Source organism: Mytilus californianus, unplaced genomic scaffold (genome assembly GCF_021869535.1).
Source record: "Mytilus californianus isolate M0D057914Y unplaced genomic scaffold, xbMytCali1.0.p SCAF_8, whole genome shotgun sequence".
Taxonomy (NCBI): Eukaryota; Metazoa; Mollusca; class Bivalvia; order Mytilida; family Mytilidae; genus Mytilus; species Mytilus californianus.
In genome coordinates, this window is record NW_026262734.1 from 7353500 (window position 1) to 7380129 (window position 26630).

Below are 26630 nucleotides of genomic sequence, written 5' to 3' on the forward strand. Positions count from 1 at the left end.
CGATGCAGTTATTCCCTCTGCGTTTCTACTGCACAAAATTCCACCATATTGTACTCGTAAGAGTTGTTAAGTATAACAAATAAAAAAGATAACAAGAAAAAAAACAAAGAACAGCACAACGTTATAATAGACCATGCCAACGACCAACACCCGACTCCTCCGAGAAAAGACATGTAAAAACAATGACAAAATCATTGCTTCTTATTCTACTGGAAGTATACAATTTTACCTTACACTGGTTGAATATTTGTATTTGTACCAGTAAATGAAGTTAAAACTGTAATTAACTTAATTTTACTTATTTCCATACTGACCGCTATATACCAGTGAGTATAAGCTGCCAATACGGTATGGGTCCGTTCATTATTATAGTCCGTACCATCATATATAGTTGCTTACAACAACCTCATTTGGACTCTGGTGGATCGTTGACGAATTGGCAATAATAGGATAATTTCTATTTACGGTATCATTGTTTGGAAGAATAAATCAACCCAAGAAAATATGATATTGTAAAATATAACGTACATGAAACATATACTTTTCAATCTGTTCCTTACTTTTGTAATATGATGCTATCGAATTCTTAATTTCAATATGTATTAACGGTATGATGAAATAAGTTTAACATATTCCTGGAATAGGAAACGCAGCAAACATTCCCTGGAAATCAACTATGACAAAAGTGTTACTTTGTTTGTGTGTGTTTTCGTTTGTATCCATCGTGTATTCTGCTGATAAGTATTCGAGTACATGTTTGTAAGTTTTATGGTTTAATAGATTTGTTCTGAAATGATAATATGTTCCATCAGAGGCAGTTTGTGCATTACATAGTTTTTATATTTATACTTTTAGTGTGGTTTCCCGTTTTCGTAGCCTTTGAAAAGAATGGACAGCCAGTATATGATTCATGGAGAACCCCATCGATGTGTAATGAACTACCAACCATACTCAAAAGAACAAACAGAGGAAAACACTTGCGTAACCATGTCATTGATCACTGGACTGAAGCGAATATCAACATGGTATTTGAATTAGATAAACATTGTCTTAAAGGAAAGTCCTTTATAAATGGATACTTTTTTATATTACATAATTCGATGGATTGATATATGGTTAAAGTCCAGTGACAAATTAAATGCATCTTTAGGACAAGAATATAATACTGTAAAACGAATGTAAACCAAGCTTTTTTAAACGACACGATGAGCGTGATTTTCAACGTTCAAGGTAACATTTTTGGCCGAAAGACATGTCATTCTCATAATTTTGACTCCAAGCCGACCAGTGTTTGCTCTTATTTCTAAAAGCCGCGTGCCTAGTGGAGGAAATATCAATTTCCGAGTCTTTGATTTGACGCGACCAATGTCGATCCAACGATCGTTTGCACTCCATGCGTGCACGCTACTACGAGACTACCGGTGCGGTCATATTCTAATTGCAATGGAGTTTATGAAGTAAAGGATAAACAAAACGGTTATTTTTAAAGAAATTTATAAATAGGATTTTTCGTAAACTAAGGAATATACACTAACGCCATTAAAATCATTAAATCAAGATGACTGGGATATGAATAATAAATGGAATATCAAGTTTATTAAAATGTGTCTTGGTACAAATTTAGAAAAAACATTTGTATCTATGATTACACCAAAATTACCAGAACAATCAAACAAAACGATTTACGAACGATAGTTACAGTTAAATATGTGTACGAATAAATTGAACACCTCAAGTAGACAGAAACCAGACGACACAAAAGCAAAACACAAAAAAACCGGTGAATCACAATAACGGAGAAAATTACAAATGGTCTTTGTTATGTAAGCTCTACAGCTAACTTAAATACAATAGGATACCAGTTTTTTGTTTTCAATATTTGTATTGAATGTTTTAACCTCATTCAAAATTTTATGTTTCTATCTTGAATAGTTTTTGAACACCGGCGAGATTAGTGGCCCAAAAGTGATCATTTTCAGACGTTATTCGGTTGCGCTTCAAACTTTACATTATTGTTATCTTTACAATCTTTTTAACAGTAAGTGTAATGATCATTTCTCATGTTATTATTTACAGATAATGGCGATTAAAATGATTCCAACATTACAAAAATCTGAGATACTTTCAAAATTTAACATGCATTCCACTTGTAAATATGGTTTTCGATATTCATTTTTCAATTTATTAAGTGTTGATCATTTATGGCCCTGAAAATAAAACTAATTGCAAGCTTATTCACTAAATATGTATGTCAGCATACTCACATATAGAAATACTAAAACAAAATACAGTTGTATAAATTATATGATTCACACAGAATATTTTTGAAATTTCAAAGTAGAAACAAATATTTTTCAAAAAAGTGTAGTGTCCATAATAAGCTTATCATTATCCCAGAAAGAACAGCTACAGTAAACAATAAGCTATTTTTCTTTATAGATTTGACACTTAACACTAACATAATAACAAAATTTAGCACCTTCTTATTAGAATTAAGATTGAATAAATGAAAATATGGTTACGGACACTACAAAAATGATGTAGTGTCCGTAACCATGATAAATATAAATATTCTTATTTCATCAAAATAGGCTTAATTTCTACTTTGCTGCATCATCATTGTCTTTTGATTAACCGTTAAAAATATTTGAGCTGATAGAAATCCTTGACGTACTAATTTGAACCAGAAAATCTTATTGTAAAACCCCATTATGGTATCAGTCTGGCATACACTCAAAAGATGAGTTCTTTTGTATGTTAGGTTAAGAAAATTCATCGTCATGAATATTTTTCATGTTTTGTATATCTTCAGATTATATTTGTAGTGTCCGTAAACCAGGGATTTTTTTTCATTTCTGGGTCAAAAAAATAAACATGTTAAATATCTTTTTTCATTTTGCAACATCTCATGTTTTTTTCTTCCTCCAATTGATGTATACCATGTATACTAGCCGTATGTAGATTTGTTAAAGATCTGTACTTGACATTAGTATATGACATTTTATAAATTACACTAAAAAATTATTTTAATTGAACTCAAGTATATTTGAAGGTTAATTATGCTTTATTTTTGTTTTATCTACAATCCTGGTCTTATGATAGAAAAACATTTATTTCATGAAGTTTTGTAGAAATGACCTTTAATTCACAAAAGTATGTTGTTTTTAGAAAATTGTTGGAAAAAGTAGCAAGTGTGTAGTGTCCGTAACCGTCAGCATTCCTTTTTTTTTTCTTCTGATTAACCAATGTGAAGCTAAAGATTTTCTATTCAGAAATATGTTTTTTTTTTATCATTCCTTCAAGTGCATAGCACCTACTTTGTTAAGATATGTTTAAGGTTTTACTTCAGATTTGAAATGATAAACTTGGTCCCATCCATGTCAACATTTCATGTATAAAATTGAGAATGGAAATGGGGAATGTGTCAAAGAGACAACGACCCGACCATAGAGCAGACAACAGCCGAAGGCCACCAATGGGTCTTCAATGCAGCGAGAAACTCCCGCACCCGGAGGCGTCCTTCAGCTGGCCCCTAAACAAATATGTATACTAGTTCAGTGATAATGGACGTCATACTAAACTCCAAATTATACACAGGAAACTAAAATTAAAAAATGATAAAAGACTAACAAAGGCCAGAGGCTCCTGACTTGGGACAGGCGCAAAAAAGCGGCGGGGTTAAACATGTTTTTTGAGATCTCAACCCTCCCCCTATACCTCTAGCCAATGTAGTAAAAACAAACGCACAACAGTACGCACAGTAAAACTCAGTATAAGAGAAGTCCGAGTCCGATGTCAGAATAGGTAACAAAAGAAAATAAACAAAATGACAATAATACATAAATAACAACAGACTACTAGCAGTTACTGACATGCCAGCTCCAGACCTCAATTAAACTGATTGAAAGATTATGTCTTCATCATATGAATATCAGGCACAATCCCTCCTGTTAGGGGTTTAGTATTATACCGTCATGAAATATATGAGAAAAACATAACCCGTGTCATGCCAACAACTGGTTTTAGAATAAATGTGTTTAATTCCGATGCAAAGACCCTATAAGTGAATCAATATTAAAGCCAAAATATGCAACCTTTAATGACCTGACAACAGTATCGTAACTATATCCCTTCTTAATAAGTCTGTTTAAAGGTTTTGTTAGCTTTTGAGGTGAATACTGTGCTTTGTAAAGAATATTACCATAAAAGATTGGATGTGAAATACCCGAACGTATAAGATGTCTGCATGTTGAGTTATATTTACGAATGATGTCATTGTACCGATGATAAAATTTAGTAAATGTTTTGACTAGTTTATGATTACATTGGAAATAACTTTAATTATATATTTTTATTTACAATCATGGGTCATTCTGTTGTTAAAAAATGTAAACAATAAAAAGAAATTACACAAACTTGATATGTTACCCATGAAAAGTTTTTCATATTGAGTAAATTATAAACATAAGACCAAGGTAGTGTCCGAAACTCATATAACTTACTGAGTTTATTTTAGATTTCATTTATGTAAGGAATACATTTTCTGCTATAATTTATATTCCCATGAATAGAAGGTTAACTCTTTATGATTTTGTTGGGCTACATGTATATATTCTTTCATTTTAAGAGAGGTGCTGTTCTTACAATAATTCTTTTTTACTAATTAAGAAAGAGGGTATAATTTTTCAGAATGCTAAAGTTAATCTTTGTTCCTGTGATTTCTTTTGGTTGGTAATTTGTTAATAAATTGCATTGGAATTATAGTTATGCAAAAAGACTTGGGATAGTTCATTACAGACATAAATTTTTAGAGGTTAATTTTATAAGTAGTGTCCGTGACTAGCATTTACCTTACCCCATACAAAGTAGAAAATTAAACACTTCTCATGGTTTTTTCCACTAACCAAATGAGTTTTACAACTTTCAAGCATTCAAGATCACATATTTTATCATTGTGTTGACCTTTATTTTTGGCCTCACGTGCAACCTTACTGTTCCCTTTATGCAAACATATGTTCTCCTTCAATAAACAAGTACAAATACGTAATAGCAAACTGCAGTCCCATGCTGTTGTGGTTAAATCAAACTGAAATATCAATTATTTGTTACCAACACGAAATTTCATAAAAAACGCATATCCATTAAAACGTATCCCTCTTTTTACCATTGTTACTCGATTTCACTCTTTTTCTTTCAAGGTTAAAGTTGAACTCTACCAAAAGAGTGAACCGGTAGTTTGGATGACATTTAATGCAAAAATTCAAATAACCTGAACTGGTTTTCCAAGAAAAACTTGTATCAAAGCAGTTTCGTGGATCTAACACCTTGTAGTACCACGAACTGTTTCTCTGCTGAAGGGTAAGTTTTAAAACATCAAAAAAAATAATGGCATGCAAAAAAGCGGTTATCAATACTCTTTTGTTTTATAATTGTGTGTGTGTGTGTGTGTGTGTGTGTGTGTGTGTGTGTGTGTGTGTGTGTGTGTGTGTGTGTGTGTGTGTGTGTGTGTGTGTGTGTGTGTGTTTTCTGCAGAAAAGAAAGTTCTATCATACCTTAAAGCTGTAAAAATCTGTGAACAATTATTGATAAATTATCAAAGAGTAATGTCCATTTAAAGAGATTCCATAATTTTGATCATTGACAAAAAATTTACTACTAATATAACATAATCAACTTTGCTTTGATATTTCAAGTTATGTCTAAATTACTACTTGAACTAAACTTGTCATCGAATTACATTAAAGTTTATACATTACTCTATCTAGGGTGATGAAATCATATTTTTATGATTTTATACAAGTTCCATGTTGAAGATAGACCGCAATCTACAAACCTCACATAGGATTTATTCAAAACAATAAACAGAAATATTCCCATGCACAATAATGCAGGAAAAAAAACGAAATTGTGATTACGTCCGACAAGGAGGTACTTTATTAATGAAAAAATATGGAGGATATTCAGACGATTATAATTAAAGTTTTTTTTTATTTTTTTTTTTTTTTAATATTGCAGGCATTTCGTTAATAATGTTCATTCAAGGAGTTTTTATATCAATGAAAGATATAAAGGATGTCCTAATGATTATGGTTGGTTCTGTGTAGAGGAAAAACATGATGTATGTAAATGGGGTCAGTTCAGCAAATATCCAGTATTCGTGTACACCAAAAATGGACGCAATTGGACAAAAGGTATTACAACAATGCAAAGCGTTATCATTCTTTTTACAAAATTTGTATTAATGGCGATAACCAGCAAATCCAAATCCCCTTATAAAAAAAATTAAAGCATATATATAGTATATCTCTCATTTATCAATCTACAAGTGTGCATGTAACGCGGCAATTTACAGTACACCACATCAACTTACCGCGCTGTCAATTGAGTTTCCAAGCTCTTTTAAGTTCTGACTCTAAATAACCTGTTGGTATGATGGTAACACAGGTTATCAAAAATTGGCCATTAAACTCGAAGTTCCCAAGCCTAGTGACAAAAAAAAACAAATTAAACAAAACAAAAAGTAAATCTTTATAAAGACTAATGATTGGAGTTTTTTGAAAACTTTGTCACAAATACTAGTAGTCGGAAATTCATACAATTGTTTTCTATGGTAAAATATTTTATTACAAATGCATGATTTTTTATTGATTGAATATGTAAACACGTTGGTATACAAGAAGTTGTTATACATGTACCTTATAATAATTAGGCTTCATTGAAGAATGTATTGTAAGTTTATTAAAATTTTGTTTTGTAAAAAACAAAACGAGAACGGTGACAACATTTTCTCTTTATATATCCTGTAAGCATTTTTAAAATATTTAATTCAGCTCACATTTGTATCTAAAATTTCTATCATGTAATTTTTCTTTTACTATGAGAATAGTTTTCCTTTAATCTTCAGAATTTTTAACAGAATCGTAATTTGACATACGAACGATAACCTAATGCCTGTACCCTTTAATAATATACCTTGAAAATACCTTCAAGTTGATAAAAACTACATTTCAGCAATTTTAATCCATTCCATCTTTGATACTCTAATACTACCATACAAAACAACGAATAGCGAGGTTTAAAACTTTGAAGAGGTACATGAGTATTATAAGTAGTTTTCTTTATTTTAATTTTTTTTTTTTTTTTTATTTTCTTCTTCTTTTTGTTGTTGTTGTTAATCCCGCTTTTAAGATCGATTAGTCAAATTATAAAAAAATACACTGAAAAAAATTACAATAGTTCTTTTATATTTTACAGATGCTGCTACTGCCGATACTTTAGTCATTTCTGTTTCTATGGACTTATAATAGAAAACCGGAGTATCATAAATAAAATTGTATTTCGCTGAAAGACTTATTTCTTGTCAACCTTGAGATAAGAAGTCCTTTTATTTGGACTTTATTTTATTACTATTCGTGTTCTCACTTGTAACACAATGTAAAAAATTCAGACGAGAACCCCAGCAGTAATGACAGTTTGATTTATATACAAAAGCTCCAAACAAACAAATATGATAAACTGAGCAACAAACAAAAGACACTACAGACATTGAAAAATAAGCCTGTGGCAGGGTGGTCCAACCTATAGCTACCATTCTAGCATAAAAGAAAAATATTAATAAAAACTGATATATATACAAAACAAAATTGAGAACCATTTTAAGTACCATATATGACTACCAACATTTTTAGGTCACCAGTTGGCAAAAAATTTAATAAAAATTAGATCAGTTAAGGATACGAAACGATAGTTCCTTGATGATCATTTCTGATGTCTCTCATTTTTAAAGACCCATTGATGACAAATGTATTATGGTTTACCAAAGTCCATTTTGAGTGATTCAATATTTATAGGCTTCTGTCCTTATGCATGTTTTTCTACAGATCCATTTTATTTGCTTTTGAATAAATGCCTTCTATATATCCCAATATAATGTTTGCAACAATTTCAATATACACAATTAGCATGACAAGGGCGTACATATATTATGTACTATTAGTGAGCTGTTTATCTTAAATTAATTTTAATATTCATGGGTGGAAGCAAATTTTGGGGGTTTTGATTTGCTATAAGTTTGAAAACTTCTAGCAAACGAAAAATAATAACCAGAAATAAAACAAAATGATATGAAAAGTGGTTTATAGAAGGAGGATGACAATTGGAATTTTCTTCTGTACAATTAGAAAAACTATCTTGCTTATCCATGGTGAATACACAATGTTACAACTATGTTTGTACATTATACATAAAGCAGGGGCCAGGGCCAGAATACTTATTTTCAGTCCATCCTTATATTAACACAAAACCTCTGCATCAACCTTTCACCCCTTAACATGCTAATTAATGTAAATTAACTTTGGTGATACAGATCCCCTTTTTGTAGGATACACATACGTACAGCTTCAAACAAATAGAGCAGTCAAAATGAAGACTAAAACCAATATGCTATTATTAAATATGAAAATACCATTACTGTCAAGGTTGGATCCAAAGTCCCAGCAAAGAGGGATGTAACTATCCAAAATGGTAAAATTTCTGGTGAGTGTAGTGAGTCAAAAATGTGTGTACGATTTCATAATTTTTTTTTCTAATACGCGCGCAAATAAGTTCTGTTGAATTACTGTTTCCATCACTGATTGAAGATGAATGTTATCTGAATAATAAACCCGTTTGCCTGATTTATGTGACCATTTTAAAATTTCCATTACAAGGTAAAATTGTTAGTTTTTTATCTACAGTTCAAATAATATATCAATATCAGACAAGCATTTTATATGACTAAATAAATGTTTTGGGTAAACGTCAGTATGACATCAACTGTAACGAAAAAATCACCTAAAAGACATCTTGAGGTCAGCATGTAGAATTTAACAAGACCGGAGTTAATAATTAATACAACAAGCTCTAAACGGTGGTGTGAATAAATAAAAGAAGATTTCATTTCCTAGTCTGACACAATGCGAGTCATCTTGTTTTGATAAGTTTTTCTTTCACTGACGCGAGTTATTATGTCGGTCTTATACAGTACGTCCATCCATTTATAAATACATTTTTACAAAATATGAATGTTAAATTGGTTGTGAAAAATCCTGTGTACATATAAATTAACTCGAGTGATAATATTTTTGCCTCAACAATGCCATGTGAAGAGCTATTTATTAGGACACTTGAACTTCAAATAGACACCACTCGGAACAATATATAATCAGTACAAAGTCGAGTAAATATTGAAGTTAACTAAACTTTTAAAAAAAAAAATACGGTAAAATAAAATACATTTAAGAATATTTTTTTGTTTTTTCCATAGCTACAAAAGATGCGTTGAATGTTCATCATAGCTTTGATTTTTTTATATATAAATAAAAATGGTTATTACGGTAATATTCATAATTTTGTAAGAGAAAAAAAATGGTCCCAAATAAGAGCTTCAAAACAATCAAATAAATTCTATAAGTGTCCATGCCGTATGAAATAAGAACTCCGGAATAAACAGTTTTATACGGGGGTAAGTTTGACAAGTGTATATTGCCGCTGGGTTTACAGTATCTTGACCGTTCTTATGAAGTAATGTGAATCGTAAAACTACGGGTATTGGATATAACCTTGTGTATACTTGCTGCATTACCAGACTCCAAACGCAATTAAATGTTGAGCACACCTTTAGGTCTCCTGATAAAAATTGCAACTGACAAGGGACAAGATCGTTACAGTTTGTTATATGCAGAAGCCTAGAAATTTTTAGCTGGTTATCTGACTATTCAACATGTTTTAAATGGAGCTGCAAATGGACACTCCGCAAAAGATATTAATGTCTGTGCATCAAATACTCCAAATGTCCATATGAGCCAGAAAAATTGCTGGACAATATCAACGATTTGGGAGTTATTACCACACTATTTTCCAAGAATGTGTTTGGGAAAGTCATCGCAGATTCAATTGAATATAACTGCACACAAGTTGAAATGCCTCAAACAAATAGTAGAAAACAGAGATTGTGTGACAAAGAAGCACTGAGCATTAGTTGCCGTTCTCTTGGTGCTGTTTGTGGTTTGATGACTGTAGGGTGTGCTATCTGTACCTTTTTTTTCATTTGGAACATGTATAACTGTCTGTGGTACTGCTGTTGCCTGGTCTGTGTGGATCAGTCATTGCTGGGTGTGGTATTGCTGAAGCTGCATGTTAATGCAACTACATGAGAAACATTAGTGAGTCACCGAGATGAATAAACAGTAAAATTATTATCTCCTTTTTTGTGATGAAAGATGTTCCTGATCTGTTCAATTCTAACTCTTTACTACAGATCAGAATGCATGTTCATTTTTTAGTATGATTAGGTGAAAAAAAATTGAAAGTTAATTAGCATTGTGATGATAACATTTTCTGCTGAAGCGCTTCATAAACTTTGATAATTATCTGATGCAAGAACTAATTAAATGTAAGCTCTAAGCATCTGTTTCTTGTCGTTTTTGTTTGAAATGACTGTTTGAATAATATACTCCTTTGTTCATTCACAAAAAGGTTCATGAATGCCTTAACTTTCAAAATGGATCATAAAGAGATAAGACATTGCAAATGAAAAGTAAAAAGATACGAAGGGCAAACTCGACAAGTAAAAAAAAAACAAGACAACAGCGTTGCTCAAATATAAGAGAGGGACAAATAGGAACAAGAAACAAATCCTTGAAAATTTAACTCATTGGCATTCATACCACATCTTCTTATATCTAGACACAACGAATCAAGTTTCCCTGTTAAATTTACCACTAAATATCCAGGGAGAATATTCAGTGAAACAACTATAAATAACATTAAGATGAATATTTGAACACATAAATTAGTGTTACAAACAGTCTTTAATACTTCAAAATTAGTTGATTATCTATTTTTCTGATACTATCTATAATTTTACAATATCTTTTATCACACAAGTTTGTCAGTATGTGTTCGGAAATTATTCATTCCTCCAGACTGGTTTCATTTTGCATGTTCAATGTCATAAATCCATAAACAAGAAAGTGTTTAGCCTGATATGTATTTGTTTCACTTTTAGTTAGAAAATTATTCTGTTGATATTATCTATTATCTAACATAATAAATCCTTTTTTCGTCGAAAATAAACTCAAACTGAAAACCTGCCCTTGACATTATTGCATTTATTAGAAAGAATGAAAAACATGCACTGTTTTTAAGGTGTAATACCACCAAAACATACTACTTCAAATCCGGTTTCATACAACAAAGGATCGAAAAAAAATATCTACTTGAATTTGACAGTAATAAGAAGTTAGCCTTGTCTTTCATTGCAAAACAAATGTCAGAATCATAAACGTATGTTTTCGGTGATTCATGGCACCATGGACTCCGTTTTGAATTTTCCTTGGAGTTCGATGTTTTTGTTATTTTATAAAAAAAAAAAAGGAGATGTGGTATAATTGCCAACGAGACAACTCTCCACAAGAGACTAAATGACACAGAAATTAACAACTATAGGTCACCGAACGGCCTTCAACAATGATCAAAACCCATACCGCATAGTCAGCTACAAAAGGCCGAAATGACAAATGTTAAACAATTCAAACAAGAAAACTAACGGCCTAATTTATGTACAAAATAATGAACGAAAAACAAATATGATACACAGAAACAAACGACATCCACTGACTTAAAGGCTCCTGACTTATGACAGGCACATACATACTGTGGCGGGGTTAAACATGTCAACGGGCGCCCAACTCTCCTCTAACCTGGGAGAGCGGTGTAACAGTACAACATTAGAACACACTATAAAAATCATTTGAAAAAGGCTTAACGCATCAGATGGATACAAACAGAAATACATATAACAAAAACACAGAGTGGACGACGTGGCAGGGTTCTTTTACATCCCCACAACAAAAGACATTAAGTATAGATATGAGAGTACTCGCAGTTCCTGACTGCTAGTTCAAAGCCAATAACAACTTATAAAAAGATCATGCATCTAAGACTAAAATATCAATCAGTACACATCCAACTTCCAACTTCTTTCTATTTATATTTGGTGTTTTTATAAAATATTTTGGAAACTTGAGGTGACATAGTTACTTAGCTATGTGAACAGGAAAAAAGGGGTGAAAAATTGATTTGTAAACTTCCAGTGATTGTTTTTTCCTTAAGTGCAATGAAATATTATGTGTAAATTTGACTGTAGTACTGGACAGGATGAAACTTTAGTCATGCTTATTATTAACAAAGTCAGAAAGGAGAAAACAATGGTGGTATAACTCCTATAGAATTCAATGTATTGCATTTTTACCAACTACGTATACATTAATCAGGTTTCTTTTAAAGGAAGAACATTACTTTTATGAAATATTTACTATATTTGTGTTTAAGTATAGATTTTCCAACACTATGGGTATGATATTCATCTTTAAGTACATGCTTCCTGTGGACAATTGCAATGGAGAGCTTCCTGTGGACAATTGCAATGGAGAGCTTCCTGTGGATAATTGCAATGGAGAGCTTCCTGTGGATAATTGCAATGGAGAGCTTCCTGTGGATAATTGCAATGGAGAGCTTCCTGTGGATAATTGCAATGGAGATGATTTTTTCGTTCAAAATTAAATTCCATTGAAAGCTTTCAAGGACATCGGTCGCTATTTAAAATAAAATAGTTAGATGCTAACTAATGTTAAACTACTTATTCTTATCAATGGTAAAAAAACTTTGATAACATTCTTACAAATCGAAAATGTTTCCTGTGTTAAGTATAGCTTTTCCAACACTGTTGGTATGATCTTTAAGTATACGCTTTCTGTTGATACTTACAAATGAGATGATTGTTCCGTTGTAAATTAAATTGTATTGAAAACGTTCAAGGACATGTTTCACTATTCAATAGATATACACCGCTTAAAACATTACACTGTTATACATTCTAATCAGCGTTAATAAATTATGTTTTCAATATGTCCAACCTTGATTTGTACCTTCTTAATCAATTTGAGAGATGTGACCATAAACTATTGTTGCTTAATTAAGTAATACTAGAACACACACGCGATATTGCGGGTCCGTGACTGAAATAAAGTACCTATGCCTTATTTTTAGCCTGGAATTTTATTATTCGTATTGTCATCTGATCAAATCACGCTGATTGTAAGATGCACAGTTTTCTCTGCTTTCAAAGTCTTTCTGTTTGAACCCGTCCTGGTTTTCTTACTACTGTGTATAACAATAATCTTTCTATAAACTAAATTAAATTATTTTAACTAATTAACTAAAATTAATGGTGGTATTGAGGTGGAAGAAAACAGATTTGTTAAATAGTTTTTTTATAGTTCAACATAGATATAAACAACTACCGGAAGAATTCCGGGTTTTCCTGATCATGCTGATAGAGCAGGGATTTACAGAGGGCAGCAAATAACGGAAACTACATGTGACATATACTATTGGTATCGATATCGGATTCGACCCAGAACTTATTAATTATTATTAATAATGTGGAAAACAAAAGTGTTTTTAATGGTGTAATTTTTAAACAATACCATTGTCTTATATTAGTTGGGTCCGTGTATATTTGCGTCCAATCGTTTTTCATTTTGAAAAATCAAAAACAAAAAACAAAAAACGAAAGTGTTTTCATTTTTTGTTTTTGATTTTTCTAAAACCAAAATGAAAATAAAAAGTGTTTCTGTTTTTCGTTTTTGATTTCACTAAAGAAGAATTTTGAATATAATTTTGATTATTCTCGTTTTATAATGTACAAAGTTTTCCTTTCTTGTTTCACAGTCATTGATAGTAAATAATGCCAATGTAAACACCCCGGTGTTCTTTCAACATAATGTAGACAAAATAGACCGCCTGACTTATCAATTGAACTACGGTGATAAATGAATCAAAGTCTTTCAAATTACCTTGTTTATATCTTTACTAAAAAAAAATATTATATTTAAATATTAAACGAATCATAAATTTAAATTGTACAATATAATATTATATAAGTATGGTACAAAAAGATAGATCGATTACAACATCACATTAACAAGGGAGGTTACTACTTTTAAAACTGATAAGAAAACTAGCCCAGTCGTTAAAGTATACATGCACAGCGGTTATCAAATCTATAGTATTTAAATCGAAGTTAATGTCGACGGATGCAAAAGTCTTTATCAATCTGAACAATAAGGGTGCGTGATCTTTACTTTTAAGTTTAGAAAGATTGATCTAAGATGATAAGACAGGGCCGTGACTAACCTCTATTACAAGTGAAGCAAAATATATTTTGGGCGAGGGGTCTAGGGCTCAAGGCCCACAAATGACGCAAAATCGTGCATTCTGAACGTTTCCTTCGGACCCTTTCTTAATCTAAAACGCAAGTTTTGTTTTATTTTTTTTTTCGAAAATATATCAAAATATATAGATTCAGTGTAAGACTTTTAGTATTTAGGGACAATATCAAAAGACATATGTAGGATAAAGCAAAACATTGTAATCCACATAGTCAGGTGTTTGGCTGTTGTTTTTAGGGTATGAATGGTTCGTTGCCTCGTTGAAGACCCTCCGGCTACTTTCAAGATAAAGAACAGGAATAAAAGCCCTGTTCATTGATAATTTTCATTTTTTTCTATGTATTGTGTGCGATGTTGTCCCATGCACATTTACTCCACATCTCTTCATTTTCTATTTTAGGGCCTAAACAAGGCTCAATGCAAGTTTAGCCCTTCAATGTTAAATGTTAAGGTCATATGTTACACTATTGTTCCGGGTAAGGGTGAATTTGGTACCTATTAAAACGTTAAAACCCGCTGCATTTGTTTGCACCTGTCCTTAGTCAGGAACATGATGTTCAGTAGTTTTTGTTTTGTTGATGTGGTTCATAAGTGTTCTCGTTTCTCGTTTAGTATATACATGTAGATTAGACCGTTGGTTTTCCCGTTTGAATGGTTTTGAACTGGTCATTTTGGGGCCCTTTGTAGTTTGCTGTTCGATGTGAGCCAAAACACCGTGTTGAAGACCGTACTTTGACCTTTAATGATTTTTCTTTTACAAATTGTGACTTGGATGGAGAGTTGTCTCGTTAGCACTCATACCACATCTTCTTATATCTATATATGGTCTTTTTAAATGAATTGATGTCTGGAGATTGGGATTTCTAGCTTTAGTTTAACCCATGTCAGCTTTTTATTTGTATTTACAGAAAAGAGAGCCAGTTTTGTATTCTTTAATATACTGTAACAGTTTAACTTTCCATGAAAAAGGGACAGTTTTTTCTATGTCCGGTAGCATCGTATCATATCTAGACATCGGTAGGCATATGAAATTGCAAAACCACACATAACCGTTCATTAGTCTTCGTAGATCTATTCCAAGTTTTAATAAGTCTACACAAAGCAGAAAATGAACTTTTACAACAAGGAATATTACACAACTGAAGCCATAGTCATAAAGATCGATTGACTGATTGGTGTTCCTTTAACGTCGCCGCAGAACAAAAACATATTATCTGATATTCAATCTCTATTGTTCCCAAGGAAGCAACCATTTGATTCTCTGGAGTGGGACAGGGATTTGTACCCGAAGTTAATACTTTTTTTTAACCCAGACCATAAAACATACCTTTATCCACGGCCACTCACAAACACAACTAGATATCATTGAGATGGGAGCCATCTCTGTGGGCCCCGCTGTGAATAATGTGCATTACAAAATTTGTATCTTTACCATAGAACATTAGGTTGTCAAATGAAACCAAAGTTTTTGACCTTGACCTTTGACCTAGGAAGTTGTACATACATTATGACACACCCTTCTGGTGTTGGTTTATATACATGTCAAGTATTAACTTTGAAATCATAACGGTTCTCAAGATATAGAGCGGACACGATCTTTACCATAGGACATGGGGTTCTCAACTGAAACCAAAGTTTTTGACCTTGACCTTTCACCTAGGAAGTTGGACATAAATTATGACACACCCTCAGGTGTTGGTATATATGCATGTCAAGTATAAACTTTGAAATCATAACGGCTCTCAAGATATAGAGCGGATACGATCTTTACCATAGGACATGGGGTTCTCAACTGAAACCAAAGTTTTTGACCTTGACCTTTGACCTAGGAAGTTGTACATAAATTATGACACACCCTCTGGTGTTGGTTCATATACATGTCAAGTATAAACTTTGAAATCATAACGGTTCTCAAGATATAGAGCGGACACGATCTTTACCATAGGACATGGGGTTCTCAACTGAAACGAAGGTTTTTGACCTTGACCTTTGACCTAGGAAGTTGTACATACATTATGACACACCCTCTAGTGTTGGTTAATATACATGCCAAGTATAAACTTTGAAATCGTAACGGTTCTCTAGATATAGAGTGGACACAATTTGTTACGGACGAACAGACAGACGGACGGACGGACAGACTGATCACTATAGGGCGCCGCCATTCGGTGGGGCCCTAATAATATTTTCAACATTTATCAAAAACATTTTTTTTTACACTTTTATATTTTTTGTTGTCTTAAAATATTAATTTGACTTAAATTTATACGAGTTTACTAAATATACATGTTTAAACCAAGCCAAGTCAGTTTATATCTTGTTTCTTGCCTGACTATACAAAAGCCCAGGAGAGCTTTGGCCATCATTTGTCGTCTTTGATAGATAAGGTTGACTTATAAGCTGTCTATACAAAATAATGGGACAATGGCAAGAAGACATCACCAAATCACCATATGCAATACACAAAAAGACACCTAGAGCTCACAATATGGTCTTCAACTACCCATCAACAGGCAGTAGGCTCTGGTTGGCTCTAAACACAAATCCAAGGGTACAGCAAAATGTGAAAATATCCAATTAAAACTGGGTGACCTGGAAGGAAAACATTGGAACTTTCTTAAGAAATACAAATTTCAACCCCCTCAACATTTTTTAATAAGGAGATGCGGTATGATTGCCAATGTGACAACTATCCCCAAAGTTCAAATGAAGTGGATGTAAGCAGTTATATATACAATGTAGGCAACCGTACCACCTTCAACAATAAGAAAAAAAACATACAGTATAGTCAGGTATACTAGGCCCTGACATGAAAAATATGAAAGAGTTAAATTGAGAAAAATAACGGCCTAATTTATAACACAATAAAACAAAAAACAAATATGACAGACATTAACAAACGAGAACGACTAAACTGCAGGCTCCTAACTTGGGACAGGCACATACAGTATGTGGCAGGGTTAAACATGTTTGTGAGCGCTCAACCCTCCCCTTAACCTGGGACAGTTTTGTAACAGCACAACATAAGAACAAACTATAAAAATCAGTTGAAAAGGACTTAACATATCAGATCGATAAAAGCAGGAAAAAAAAACATCTAACAAAAGCACAGACCGAACGTGGCAGGGTATTTATACATCCTCAACAAACAAAAAAAGGGTAGTACTTTGGTGTGTATAACAATAATATGTAGTATGGTTTTAAGTTACTGATAACAAAATTAATATTTATACCAATTAAAACAATATTCAAAGATCTATTTACAGTGTTCAATTGGTAACCTTTTAAAATAAGTTTATTTAAAGGATTGATAAGTTTACCCTGATCGTTTTTAATTTACATGCAAGCAATTTCTATTTATATTATTATTGATAAATACAATATTGCAGAAGAAGTGGAAATAGATCTCAGGTGGGGGAAGTTGTTTTTGACTTCAGGGAACTTTATTTGGATATGCCTGTTATGGTCTCATTGAGATTTACCAGACCTTCATTCAATTTCAGTACTTTTTTTATGTCCCATTTATGGACATTATGTTTGTCGGTTTGTGCCTCGTTCGTTCTTCCGTTCATTCGTCTGTTCCGCTTCAGGTTAATGTTTTTGGTCAAGGTATTTTTGATGAAGTTGAAGTCCAATCAACTTGAAACTCAGTACACATGTTTCATATGATATGATCTTTCTAATTTTAATGCCAAGTTAAAGTTCTGACCGCAAATGCACGGTCCACTGGACATAGAAAATGATAGTGCGAGTGGGGCATTCATGTATTATGGACACATTCTTGTTCAAATCCTCTATTAAAGAAGTTAGTAAATTTACTTCAGATAAAAATACTTAATTAGACGAAACAATCTAATTACAAGATATATCTCTGATTTCTTTATACTTATATGTATGAGCACGTTAATATATGTATGAATTTTAATGAGATTACTGGACAAACGCGTTCAATCTTCGGATTTAATTCTTAACAATTTTTCCGAGCGGAGCGAGGCGAAGAAACATTGACGTCTTTCAAGCCAAATTTTATATGTTTGCTATACACATAAATTTATTTTTTAAACTTGGTAATTAATTAATCTAAAATACAGTCCTAGATAATCAAATAATCATGAAATATTTGGTCTAGTAATCAAATAATCACACAATAAAAAACAGCCAAGTAATCACATAATCAAACACTCCATGAGGAGGCTCATTAAAGATGACATATTTTGGTATTAATATTGATTCACTTATAGGGTTTTTGCATCGGTAATAACCACATTAATTCTAAAATATTATTATACGAGTCATTTTGTTCTCATATATTTTATGACGGTATGATACTTAACCCCCGACAGGAGAGATTGTGCTTGATTTTCATCTAATGAATACATAATCTTTCAGTCGGTTTAATTGAGGTCCGGAGCTGGCTTGTCAGTTACTGCTAGGAATCCTTTGTTAAGTTATGAATCATGGTCATTTTGCTTAGTTTCTTTTGTTACCTATTCTGACATCGGACTCGGACTTCTTTTAAACTGAGTTTAATGTGCGTATTGCTGTGTGTTTGTTTACTCTACAATGGCTAGCTGTAGTGGTATGGATGGAGGGTTGAGATCTCAAAAAACATGTTTAACCCCGCTGCCTTTTTGCGCCTGTCCCAAGTCAGGAGACTCTGGCCTTTGTTAGTCATGTTAGTCTTGTATGTTTTTTTTTTATTTTTAGTTTAGTGTGACGTCCATTTTTACTGAACTAGTATACATTTTTATTTAGGGGCCAGCTGAAGCCCGCCTCTGGTTGCGGGATTTTCCCGTTGTGTTGAAGACCCATTCATTTGGTGGCCTTCGGCTGTTTTCTGCTCTTTGGTTGGGTTGTTGTCTCTTTTACACATTTTGCATTTCCATTCTCAATCTTAATTTCAGCAATGAAACTTTACATTATATTTTGCCTTTGTATTAAATTAATTTGTAAACTTCTTGGAACTCTACAATGACCGTCTGATTTCAATTAGACACGCAAGAATGTGAAATATGATAACTTATTTGACCTTCAATGCCTCAACCTTTTTTAATGTGGGTATCTACTTTGTTCTGTAATATTTCGATTTTGACAATTATTTTGCAAACTACCATAGATTTCCGGTAATTGTTCTGCATAAAAATCCCATGGGAAAGCACATTGGCATAATTTGCTAAACGTTTATTGGAACCCAATAATTTGGCAAGGTGTTGCAACCTGTAATGTGAAGACGTGAATGAAAATGCGGAGTTTGTAAGACCAGGCTCAAGCAATCAGCCGCTCGCTAGCAGCCACTTCGCTAGCAGCCAGTTTTCAGATATTGTTATAAACCCAAATGTTGCATAATATTCAAACGTTCTTCAGATGTTTTTATTAATATATAACCACTACATTATCAGTTTTTGATAAATAAATAAGCAGTCAAAGACATTATTCAATGAATTTAAAAATTTCATTTCTTGTTCATTACACTACAAACCAGTAAAAGTCTGAAATGGCTCATATCTGTACTTGACTGTACTGATTTTTACTCGACCAGTCTGAATTGGTCTGAATTTTACTCAATATTACTCGACCCAGTCTTAAACATACTCGACTGTACTGATTTGTACTTAACCCTTGTCTTTGCTATTGAAAATAGTCTGAACTATTACTCGACCAGTCTGAAACAGTCTTAACCCATTCTCGACCAATACTTGACCAGCTCTCGACCTATTTTTTCAGCCGGAACCATACTCGACCAAAGGTCTGAACAATACTCGACCAATCTGAACCATACTCGACCAAATAACCTTTACTTTTTATAATTTTAATTGTTAAAATAACTTTCTTTTTAACTGACAAGCCACTATAAAATAAAAATAAATATATAAAAACAGATTTTCACATCCTTACATGATTCTCAGATTTATCAAATCGAGATAGTTAAATTATCTAATTTTAAAGTCTGAGTCTTGTTAAATAGAAAAACTTTGTTTACCTGAAAACCACACCTATACTGAGGGTAATAAAACCTTACTAATGTGCTAAGGGTTCATGTTTACATACAATAGTTATATAACTATCTTTTTAATGAGGTAACAACAGCCAACAAAATCACTGACATTGTTTAACCTTAATATATCAGAAATATATATATTCTTAATATAATTTGGGATATATATTTTTTTTAAAAAGGGCTAAAAAAATTAAAGAAATGAATAAAATTTTTCTTCTGATTAGGGGTAAACTATAAAGTAATACATCCTGCTTGGGGCACACTGATTAAAAAAATCACACCTGGTCAGAGAGTAATAAATTTTTAATAACATCCATTGAAAATTACAACATAATGTAAAACTTAGATCAAGGCCTGTTGAATTCACTAGATAAGTAATACACGAGTTTAAGAAATATTGGGTTTTCTTTTTACCTGTAAAACACAATAGTACTAAGGTAATTAAACCTTATTAAAGTGTTTCTTGTATGCCAAGTCTTTAATTTTGACAAAACATATTTAAATTTAATTAAAATAAATTTCTACTGCAACTTTGGAATACTTTTCCTTTTTAAAAGGTTATCAAGGATTGCTATGAAAGTTTTATTATTATTATTATTATATCAAATTCTTGTTTTTACCAAACAAAGGTGTCAATGTGAACATTTATTAAGTTGCTTTATATACTATTTAATATATATTTTTGATAAAAAAAAATTTGAATAACATTTAAGATATTTGAATAATGGTTGAAAGTTCTGGTACTTTTGATGTACATAAAGCAATGTGAACATGATATCATGTATATAAAAATTCATTTGATGAAAACTTAATTTATTACATAATATTTTTCTAATCCAACCAGAAACTAATTTCTTTGATCATCTTGTTTTATTTTTTTTTTAAATGTGATATACATTGTATATATATATATATATATATATATATATATATATGTATGTATAACAGTCCCTAAATTGATGAAATACAATAGATAGATACAAAAAACAGGTCTAGGTTGGTTAAGACTTGGTCGAATATGGTTCAGACTAGGTCGAGTATGGTTCAGACTAGGTCGAGTATGGTTCAGACTAGGTCGAGCATGGTTCAGACTTGGTCTAGAATGGTTATGACTATGTCGAGTATGGTTCAGACTCATATAAAATGGTTTAGTACTGGTTGAGTAAATGTCGAGTACAAGTTCAGACTGCTAAGTATGCTTCAGACTACAGTCGAGTAATATCAAGTAAATTTCAGACTAATTCAGACTGGTCGAGTACAAATCAGTACAGTCGAGTACAGATATAGGCCATTTCAGACTTTTGCTGGTTTGTAGTGTTAATTATATAAATGCAATAGAAATCGCTTTCAATATATCACAAAGCGTGCTGCACGCTTTACATTTTAAATAGTCAACACTTTTGAGTGTATATAGAATCGTAAATAATTATGAAATTATTTTAAATATCGGTAAAATTGCACTATTGTGTGAAATAGCTTTCCATATTCTCGGCATCCTGTCAAATAGTTCATGAAAAGTAACTATTGTTCTGCATTAGAAGAAAAGAAAGTTTCACTCGTGCTTTAACAAAACCTTTAAATAGACTTATTAAGATGGGATATAGTTACGATACTGTTGTCAGGTCATTAAAGATTGCATATTTTGGCGTTAATATTGATTCACTTATAGGGTCTTTGCATCGGCACTAAACACATTTATTTAAAAACCAGTTGTTGGCATGACACGGGTTATGTTCTTCTCATATATGTTATGATGGTATGATACTAAACCCCTAACGGGAAGGATTGTGCCTGATATTCATATGATGAAGACATAATCTTTCAATCAGTTTAATTGAAGTCTGGAGCTGGCATGTCAGTTAACTGCTAGTAGTCTGTTGTTATTTATGTATTATTGTCATTGTGTTTATTTTCTTTGGTTACATCTTCTGACATCAGACTCGGACTTCTCTTGAACTGAATTTTAATGTGCGTATTGTTATGCGTTTACTTTTCTACATTGGCTAGAGGTATAGGGGGAGGGTTAAGATCTCATAAACATGTTTAACCCCGCCGCATTTTTGCGCCTGTCCCAAGTCAGGAGCCTCTAGCCTTTGTTAGTCTTGTATTATTTTTAATTTTAGTTTCTTGTGTACAATTTGGAGTTTAGTATGGCGTTCATTATCACTGAACTAGTATACATATTTGTTTAGGGGCCAGCTGAAGGACGCCTCCGGGTGCGGGAATTTCTCGCTGCATTGAAGACCTGTTGGTGACCTTCTGCTGTTGTCTGTTCTATGGTCGGGTTGTTGTCTCTTTGACACATTCCCCATTTCCATTCTCAATTTTATTTAACTTTTTTTTTTGCCACACAAAACTGTTTTGACAAAACATTCTACTTCTGAACCAGTGGATTTCGCTTACTTATGATTGGACGAAAGGTTTATTTTTTGTACTGAAAGTATGGTGGACAAGAAAATTATTTATTAGCTGTAAAAAAAAATCCGTGCTATACCTAAACTAGGAATTTTGATCAAGTATGCGCTAGATCTCTAGCTTACGTTTCCACCTAGTGCGGACAAAAGTATTGACGTAGAATTTTTTTATTATCTTTTCGGGAAGGGTTGGGTAGGGTATCCAACCTCAACTTTGGACCTACTTTAGAAAAAAAAACTAAGCCGAACAACACCCTGGATTTTGTCTACTGTAAACCTCAGCTACCCAGCTGCCCTTCGCACCTAGTGCGGACAAAAGTATTGCCGTAGACATTTTTTTATTAACTTCTCGGTAATGGTGTGGTAAAAACGAAAACGTATGATAACCAATAAAAATCTACCGGAGACAAAATAACGTTGGTTTAGGCAACTAGTACGATTGTCTGGATGCGGGGTTCTTCATTTCTGTATTCTTTGATATGTTATACCATTTTTTTTTTTATTCTTTAATTAGTGTGTTAGGCCATTTATCTCTATTCTTTATTTCTTTTACTTTTTGCCTCCTTCATTGTCTCCTTTATTTATATTTTTTGCCCACTATTCTCTATTCCGTAAACCCCCATCCACACCCTCCAGTTAAGGTCACCATATAACTTTCAAAAATAAGCAAAACTAATACCGAATAGGCTCCGAATGGCAAATTGATCGAATGCTAATCCCGGTTTAAATAGTGAAATTGCGCAAATTTGTTTTTCAATCAATTGATCAAGCAAAACACATTATCGTCCTGAATGTTCGTATAATACTGGCAGATGGACCTTGGTCATCAATTCTAATCATCTATGATCAACCTTTTTTAAACTAAAAGTAAAGATCACACACCCTTATTGTTCAGATTTATAAACTTCGATTTAAATACTATACATCTGATAACCGCTGTGCATGTATACTTTAACGACTGGGCTAGTTTTCTTATCAGTTTTAAAAGTAGTTACCTCCCTTGTTAATGTGATGTTGTAATCAATCTATCTATTTGTACCATACTTATATAAAATTATATTGTACAATTTAAATTTGTGATTCGTTTAATATTTAAATATAATATTTTTTTTTAGTAAAGATATAAACAAGGTAATTTGAAAGGCTTTGATTCATTTATCACCGTAGTTCAATTCATAAGTCAGGCGGTCTATTTTGTCTACATCATGTTGAAAGAACACCGTGTTTACATTGGCATTATTTACTATCAATGACTGTGAAACAAGAAAGGAAAACTTTGTACATTATAAAACGAGAATAATTAAAATTACATTCAAAATTCATCTTTAGTGAAATCAAAAACGAAAAACGGAAACGCTTTTTATTTTCATTTTGGTTTTAGAGAAATCAAAAACAAACAAAAAAAAACACTTTCGTTTTCCGTTTTGGTTTTAGAGAAATCAAAAACGAAAAACGAAAACACTTTTGTTTTTCGTTTTGGTTTTTGAGAAATCAAAAACGAAAAATGAAATCACTCTCGTTTTTTATTTTTTGTCAATGTACCAAAATATAAATCCATAAAGCCTTATGCATAGTTCGTCCACTTCTATTCTGATAACATTCCTACTAATCAAAATTGTTCCTCTTTTTCGTATAGATTATCCAAAATTATGAGTATTGTATTCATCTGTAAGTATATCATGTATATGTTTCCTGTGGATACTTACAATTGAGATGATTGTACCGTTGAAAATTAAATTCTATTGAAAAGTTTCAAGTACACTTTTATACATTCTTATCAGCATAAATACATTAATTTTTGGCTTATACCAAACTTCGATTTGTCCCTTTTTAATCGATTTAATAGATAGAAACAAAACTACTGTTGCCTTAATTTAGTAATATATGTACTGTCTGGATCAAATAGGTTTAAAACGATAAGATGATAAGTAATATTGGATTGAGCAACAAATAAAACAATCAAATGCTGACTGATCTCAACTACCAATCTGTGCGGTTAAAAACTGAAAATTCAACTCCCCAAAACCATATGCGTATTTCGTCCTCTTTTATTTTGTTTACGTTTCTTCTGAAATTTACCTTTGTTTAGTAAACATGTAGATTATCCAAAATTATGAGACAGTATGGTGTTCATCTTTAAGTATATGCTTCCTTCAATTACTTACAATGTAAATGTTTTCCCGTTGACTATGAATATCAATAGGACATGTTTCACTTTTTATTAGAATGAATGACAAACACTGTTTTAAAATTACATTTTTACATTTGTGTACACATTCTTATGGAATAAAACAAATAAATCATAGCCCCTTGTTTTTATTTTCATTCTAAAATTTCAAACATTCATAAATATTTTGTCTAAAGTTAAAATAAAGTGACATTTCATATAAAAACTATACCTTACCCTGACGTGTGCTAAAACATGCAACATAATTATTATATAATTACTTATTAGAGTGCATTCTTTCTCTGTAGTTTAGTAGTACGAAACCATGACCTTCTGATCTGAACAGGGTAACATGCTCTCTAATCTTGATTTCTTATAGATTTATAGATATTTTTTGTTTATACTTTTCTAGAAAAAAGCATTGAAATAAACATTTGTTAGAAAAGTCTTAGTTATTATTTTTTTCTTCATAAAATGGGGGCTTATTCTTCAATAAAAATCATTAGTTTCCTGTATCTAAATATACAAATAAAAATATACTGTTTAAAAGACAAACAAAGAGGACTACACATATATAAATTGTCTAGCATTTCGCTGATTTTCAACAAGGTAATTACAAATTAAAGATTTTAAATTGTGCTTCTTGTCTCAAGTAAATGACTGATAATTTACACCTAATTAGTGATTAATTATAGATTATTATGACACTGATTTTATAAGTAAAATAGGCACCACTTGCATTTTAATTTCATATACAGATTTTATTATTCATTTCTTCTTTCAGCAGAATAAATCTATGCACTAAAGAACACAGTTACAAGCAAATCATTTACTCCGTGACACTGTAAAAATCAGTGATTGTTGAATAATATTTTTCTTTCCCTTTAATGCATTATTCCAAGATACGAAAGCTCCTCTTGCCCGTTAGCAGAACGATATTTCCTTCGACGAGATCACAGCGATACTTGGTGCATTGCCATTGTTATCGTTGTGATGGTAGGAACACATTCCTTCAATGTTGATAAAAGAAGATGGCGGTCCAAATGGTCCTCTGGTTAATCAGACGAGATATATTACTCGATACTTCTCGTGTGGTTGATCAACGTCACTGACAGCAAATGCTGTTGGTTTTTTTAACAGTTTATTATTTTCCTCAACTAAATTTGATCAAAATTGAATTTGTTAAACTGATGCGTTTATTTATATAGAATACAAAAGTCTTTTTGTTGGATTTTTCTCAAAGTTAGTGGTCAAATACCGTCTAACGGTTGCTAATGATATCGATGGAAAGAGGAGTGGACCTCAGATCAGCATCCCTTCTAATTTGTCTTTAACTCCGACTCGAAGTTAAATCCAGGATTGTTTGATCTGGTATATTTATTGATAAATGGAGAGAGTTCTGTGAAAGCCGGAATGGCAACGCCGTATTTTAAGTATGTCTTGAAGACCTTGTTTCCCATTTTTCGTTGAGTCAATTATGCAATTTTACCAAAATAGGTTGAAGACCGGCGAAAAATACAAACAAGCAAACGAACATCCGAGCTTGAAAGTCAAAAGGAAACTGACAACGAAATGTCAATAAAATGAAGAAAAAAAAAATGGGCTTAAATTCAAATACGTCTTCTAAAGATAACAACGTAAACTAAAGTCGGATCAACACAAATCGCAACAAAAGCGGGGATTAACTTTTTTCTGCGGATGCGTTTTCAGATGATGTATATCTTTGATACTCTTAAATGTAACTTCATGTTACTTTTTGACTTATATTCACATAAGCC

General features: G+C 32.1%; 1 long non-coding RNA gene across 40 annotated transcripts in view; it reads left to right on the plus strand.

Moving 5' to 3' along the window:
- The window catches only part of LOC127711496 (uncharacterized), a 73291-nt gene that overhangs the window by 10450 nt on the left and 36211 nt on the right, over positions 1–26630 (plus strand). For all 40 annotated transcript variants that reach the window (XR_007986728.1, XR_007986758.1, XR_007986761.1 and 37 more), the window contains 2 exons: positions 856–1025; positions 5199–5358. This is a non-coding gene — a long non-coding RNA (uncharacterized LOC127711496). The remainder of the gene's footprint in view (positions 1–855; positions 1026–5198; positions 5359–26630) is intronic.